Consider the following 6437-nt stretch of genomic DNA (forward strand, 5'->3'; position numbering starts at 1 on the left):
GTATGAAGCTACACAAAATTCACGGTTATTTTATTCAAGTATGAAGCTCCACAAAATCCACGGTTATTTTATTCAAGTATGAATAACGCCTTTTTTCTAACGCCAATTTTTAGAAACTTTTGGCTACATTATACTTGTTTAAGTGATTTTTGTTAAGGACACTTTATCTTTTGTGATGTCATCCGAAAATATACAGACGATGTTTTTCTGTGCATCCACCTATAGGACTACCCAAAATAGTGCCCGCAAGGAATGGGCATGTGAGGAAATCAAAAGAAAAAGGATAATGCTATTTATGAATATAGCCCCCCCCCCCTCATTGACACAGCGGTATGTCTACGGACTTACAACGCTAGAATCCGGGTTTAGATAATCGTGATGGGCAGAGCACAGGTAGCCCATAGTGTATCTTTGTGCTTAATTCAAACAAACAAATAATTTATGAATAATTTCATTGGTTTGATTGTGTACAATGTGTTCCGGATTATGAGAGTATAAAAACACCTAAACTTTCATATTATCTCAACTTACCCGAATATTTGTGAATTTATTTCCCCTACAGTTCACAGCTAGTATTACAGTTCAACTATTAATATAAGACTCAGTGTCTCTTTGTGTGTGTCACATATCTCCTCCTAAACTGCTGATTGCACCAACTTCTAAATGGTACCAAACAAATTGTTTCGGTCCCGAGCTTTGCACAAAGGTAAAACTTTTTCTTAACCCTTTAGATAAACCGGGTATTTTGCGAAAACAATTTTCGGGGACTCCTCAAAAGCGGCCCCCAAATTTGGTATTCATTTACCTTAGAGCACGTAAATATATAGACCTACTAATTACCGTTCGTAACTTGGTTAAAGAAATTAAATTTACATTATGGCAGCAATGACCATTAAACTGAAAAGTGCAAAATAGTATTTCAAGCATTAAATGTACATTTTAGCAGCTCTGTAAATGTGTGCCATAGGCCACGCGTTCGCTAGTATTTACAGAGAGATCACTAGTGGAAAAGAGCTTTTGACTTCTGGAGGCATTATTCAAATACCATTATGATACATCTATCGTCCATATTTGGCAGATGCTCATTTTCTGTTACAGATCCTGTAATTTTATCTGTATTGATTGTAATTATTGAAAACAGTTTCTTCTAAATGTGCTGCAAATTTTCTTGCGGATTTTAAATAATAACGTTTTTGTAATTTACAAGCTTCACGTTCAACTATGACTTGTCTCGACTAAGTATGGTTATCTCTGTTTTTTATCTTTCTTCTTCCTCGAACAGGATTTGAACATGGAATCGCTCGAACTAGAAGCGAATGCTTTACCAACCGAGTATTCTAAATTATAAAATTTTTCTGGTAAGGTACTTTTTAACAACTCAAACTACTACTATAAAAAAAAAAAGGTTTTCTGAAGTCTCGTGTCACCAATCTTTGAGCTGTATATGAACATACTTTAATTTAATTTGGTGGTAGTTAAGCACAAACCTACACAATAGGCTATCGGTGCTCTACCAACTACATCTATCTAAATACAACTGTTAGCGTCTTAAGACTTACCGCTGAGTCTGTGGGGGTGGGAACATATTACCGTGATTCACTGGGACTTGTGCTAATGACAGTTACTATAACGTAGCCGAAAGCTCATTATTTAAAAGTTTTGATTTTACTTTTTATGTTACAGAATACTCATAGCTAGAAATCAGACACTACCGATACATTTCGCTTTGTATGAGAATCAGTGTAAGGGAGCGTATAGCAATTGAACGAGGTGTGCTAAACGCTCTTTTGTCAAATGAAGACCAAAAATGGAGCAATTTGTACTTTTTATAAGCTCGCTTATAAATATTATGCTATTATATATGTCACTCCGTGTATATTAGAAAAACAGACAATCTCAGAAATGTATATGTCTTGTTTTTCAAACTACATATTAACTAGGATGCATATAAAGTATCAAATATTACAAAACCTGTATCTTAGCAACAAATGATCACTTGATATTAAACAACAGCAAAAAAAAAAAAAGCCTTTCTTCAAATTTTGGTACAATTAAATACATACTACCGCTTTACATAACGCTTTACATCAAATTTGTTACTCTTATCAAAGTATTTCCTTACTTACGATAACCACTCCCCTGATCTAGTCTCCATGCTAGCACTTCCACTGTCTCATTAGCTCTTCACAGAATAAATAAACTAAATAATTCTGTTATTCTACATTTCTATTAGAGAAGCATACAAGTCCCCAAGCTTTCTATAGGTATCAAAATATGTCCTACTGCGCGATTCTTCAATATTTACATGATAGTCTCTTTCGTTTTTTTTTATTTCATTTAAGTCAATGGCAAATTAAATAGACGTCTCTTGGTCTAACAAACTTACCGAAGGTTATCTCATATTTGTGTCATTTTTGAAAACATTAAATTGTCCACGATATTAGCCTAAAGAACATAGCTAGGAGAAGGGTTTACGGTTACAAAATTTTAAGTTGTAAAATTTAAGTTCCCATTATTTTCAGTTCTACTGATTAATTTGATATTACCTTAATTTGAACAGATCCCTTCTTTAACCTTTTTGAATTTAAGTTTTGAGCAGAGAAATAAGATTGACATTGATCCATCTCAGTATGTTAAAATAAAGAGTCCAATTAAAAATGACTTATGGATAAAAAAAAGAATCCATGGAGCACGTCCATTCTCTTAAGTAAATGCCTCACAACCACCATTAAGTTATATCGTAATTAAAGTCATTACATATCAAATTTAAATCAGTACAATGAACCTTCTAAAAATATTCGCAGAAATCAAAATAACCACAGAATTATATCAAAATAAAAACGCCAAGCTTTCTTTAAATAACATGACATTTTAAACATTAATAACACACCCGTATTCACACCGATATCCAAATTGAAATTACTTCAGTGTATTTTTCGTTCTTCAAAATTGTCCACTGGCATTTCATGCTGTCATTTATCCCTACAAAAAAATCCAAAATTACATCATGTATTGTTATATCAGTTCATGTTAACAGTTAACTCTCACGAAAATGAACGTGTCATTTGTGTTTTGTGAATCGGCGAAAAAAGCTAATCGAAATTACAGGTGTCAAGTATTCAAAGTGATACAAAATAAGACACAAAGATTCCCGTTACAGAGATGAACTGTATTACCTATCACTTTTTGTGGACAAATTGAACCCTTTGTTTAAGTGAGATATGTAACGTGTTTTTGTTTCCTAAATGCACACACGCATGACCCTAGTAAGTGTAACGTGAAAAGCTGAAAATTCTAGTATCCCACAGATACTGAACGCTCCAATAGCTACCGTGACCTAGCTATGTGGACAAAGTATGTATTATTACATCTGACAACGGAAGCAGCTCTGGGCTACATACCAAACTGAACCAAACAAACATGGTACATTTTTAAAACAGGCAGGATCACAGGAATCGTTGAAATCAACCAAAAATGAATGATAAAAGTATAGGATACGTCAGCATCCTGTTTCCACAAAAGAAATTCCTGTCCCCAGTTAAGGAGAAAGAGAAGGGGAGGGTACAGAAACACGCAAGTTTTGTTTTACCCACAAATCACCACTCCTCTATGGACGTCCAGTAAACTAACAAGAGAAAACACGTGCACGACATATCATACTTTGACTCTAGCAGGTAAGAGTAATCTTCCTCTGACTGATGCACGTGTGATATACAAAGTCTAGTTACTTTCTTCGAGATTCCCAAGCGTCTAATCGAATCTAGATGTGTATTTGTGGGGTCTATTCCCTTTAACTGATAATCAAAAGTGATTTGGTCGATTACTATATAGCAATTCAAAGTTTACAAGCTGTGTTCTACTAGTTACATTTTAACCTCATATCACTCAAAATCGATTTACTTTCCACGTCTTCTGAGGATCCAACTCAAAGACGCTAAACGTAAGGTTGTTCTCCATTGAGGAGAAAATCCAGTAGTTAACTGATGCTAAATCGAACGTGTGAGTAATTCTAATCATATCAGTTTTCAATCAATATCATTGTGTGCATTCTAATTAAGTTATACGCTTTTAAACTATTGTTGGTCACAACAATAATTCATTACTTATTACGTTACTAGACTTGCCTGTGATCTAAGTGGATGAAAGCAATGCCTGATGGTATTTAAAGTAGGACTAGCCTTAGAAGGGAAAACCAAGTTAAAGGAGAAATTATCTTAATGGGTGAAAACAATGTCTGATGGTATTTAAAGTAGGACTAGTCTTAGAAGGGAAAACCAAGTTAAAGAAGAAATTATCTAAGTGGATAGAAAGCAATGCCTGATGGTATTTAAAGTAGGACTAGCCTTAGAAGGGAAAACCAAGTTAAAGGAGAAATTATCTTAGTGGGTGAAAACAATGTCTGATGGTATTTAAAGTAGGACTAGTCTTAGAAGGGAAAACTAAGTTAAAGGAGAAATTATCTTAGTGGGTGAAAACAATGTCTGATGGTATTTAAAGTAGGACTAGTCTTAGAAGGGAAAACTAAGTTAAAGGAGAAATTATCTTAGTGGGTGAAAACAATGTCTGATGGTATTTAAAGTTGGACTAGTCTTAGAACAGAAACTCAAAAGAAGTCTGATGATCTTAAAGAAAACATTATGTAAGTGGGTGAAAACAATGTCTGATGGTATTTAAAGTAGAACGAATCATAGAAGGACAAAATGAAGCCTATTGGTATTGACCAATTCTTTGTTTAGCTGGCAAATTTGCACAAATAAAAATGTGTAAATTATGTGGCTAGGAAAAAATAGTTATAAAAATTAGTTGCTATTTGAAAGACAAAACGTTAGATATTTTTCAGTATATTTATTATTTGTAATTAAATTAAACACTGCATACAAGTCTGCGGTTTCTCTCGTCAAGGATTACGTTAATCACGTGTAAAGCAACTTTTTAAAACTAACATTAAAACTGGCGATTTTATGAATAACATGAATTTAAGAGCTAATAGCTTCAACTGACCCTGGTCAAAATAAGATTATCACACACACGCACGCACACACACACACACACACACACATATATATATATATATATACTAATTTCTTTTGGACATTAACTCAATAACCGATGCAATTTTTACTGATATTTAGCCTTTTAAATCACGTGGTCTCCACTAAATATCTTGTTTGGGAACACTTATATGGCGTCAAATGGTTTCTAGTCGCTTAGCTCATGAGTTTCTATTATCATGTCTCTGAACTTGCGTTATAATGAAATGTTGCCTACTCACTCAACTCACGCCTTTTCCACTGAGTATCTTCTCACTCAATTCATACTGTGTCTAATGAGTATCTAATCACCTAACTCGTAATTTCTATTGGTTTCCTAATCACTCAAATTACGCGATTGCTATTGAGTTTCTTGTCACTCAATTAATATGTTTTCTATTGAGCATCTAATAATCCAACCGATGTGATTTCTATTAAGTAACAAGTTCAAGTCATTTTAATGGTGTCTACTGAATAAATAGTCATAAGTTCATGTAGTTTCTATTGAGTATTTATTCATTGTATTCATGTGGTTTCTATTAGTTGTCTGGGCACTTCAAGTATTAGATATTGTTACGTAGTGTGTCAGTATATAGTGACTGCGTTTATTACTGCTCCCTACTGTGTCAGTGTATAGCGACTGTGTTTGTTACTGCTCCCTACTGTGTCAGTGTATAGTGACTGTGTTTGTTACTGCTCCATACTGTGTCAGTGTATAGTGACTGTGTTTCTTACTGCTCCCTACTGTGTCAGTGTATAGTGACTGTGTTTCTTACTGCTCCCTACTGTGTCATTGTATAGTGACCGAGTTTGTTGCTGCTTCCTACTGTGTCAGTGTATAGTGACTGTGTTTGTTACTGCTCCCTACTGTGTCAGTGTATAGTGACTGAGTTTGTTACTGCTTCCTACTGTGTCAGTGTATAGTGACTGTGTTTGTTTCTGCTTCCTACTATGTCAGTGTTTAGTGACTGTGTTTGTTACTGCTTCCTACTGTGTCAGTGTATAGTGACTGTTGTTTTTATTATTTACTACTCTTCTAGTGTATAATGGTTATTGTTATCTTCTATTCCAGGATATAGATATTGTCATTGTTGCCTACTCTCCCAGTATATAATAGTTTTAAATTGTTATCTACTTTCCCAGTATATGGTGGTTATATTTGTTATCTACTTTCCCAGTATATGGTGGTTATATTTGTTATTTACTTTCCCAGTATATGGTGGTTATATTTGTTATCTACTTTCCAAGTATATGGTGGTTATATTTGTTATCTACTTTCCCAGTATATGGTGGTTATATTTGTTATCTACTTTCCCAGTATATGGTGGTTATATTTGTTATTTACTTTCCCAGTATATGGTGGTTATATTTGTTATTTACTTTCCCAGTATATGGTGGTTATATTTG

At 34.0% G+C, this 6437-nt stretch overlaps 1 protein-coding gene across 1 annotated transcript in view; it reads left to right on the forward strand.

Moving 5' to 3' along the window:
• Positions 1–3619: 3619 nt before the first annotated feature.
• The window catches only part of LOC111086097 (protein let-653-like), a 20605-nt gene continuing 17787 nt past the window's right edge, over positions 3620–6437 (forward strand). The window contains exon 1 of the mRNA XM_022387634.1: positions 3620–3674. The gene's annotated coding sequence lies outside the window, so the exon portion shown is untranslated. The remainder of the gene's footprint in view (positions 3675–6437) is intronic.

Source organism: Limulus polyphemus, unplaced genomic scaffold (assembly GCF_000517525.1).
Source record: "Limulus polyphemus unplaced genomic scaffold, Limulus_polyphemus-2.1.2 Scaffold845, whole genome shotgun sequence".
Lineage (NCBI taxonomy): Eukaryota > Metazoa > Arthropoda > Merostomata > Xiphosura > Limulidae > Limulus > Limulus polyphemus.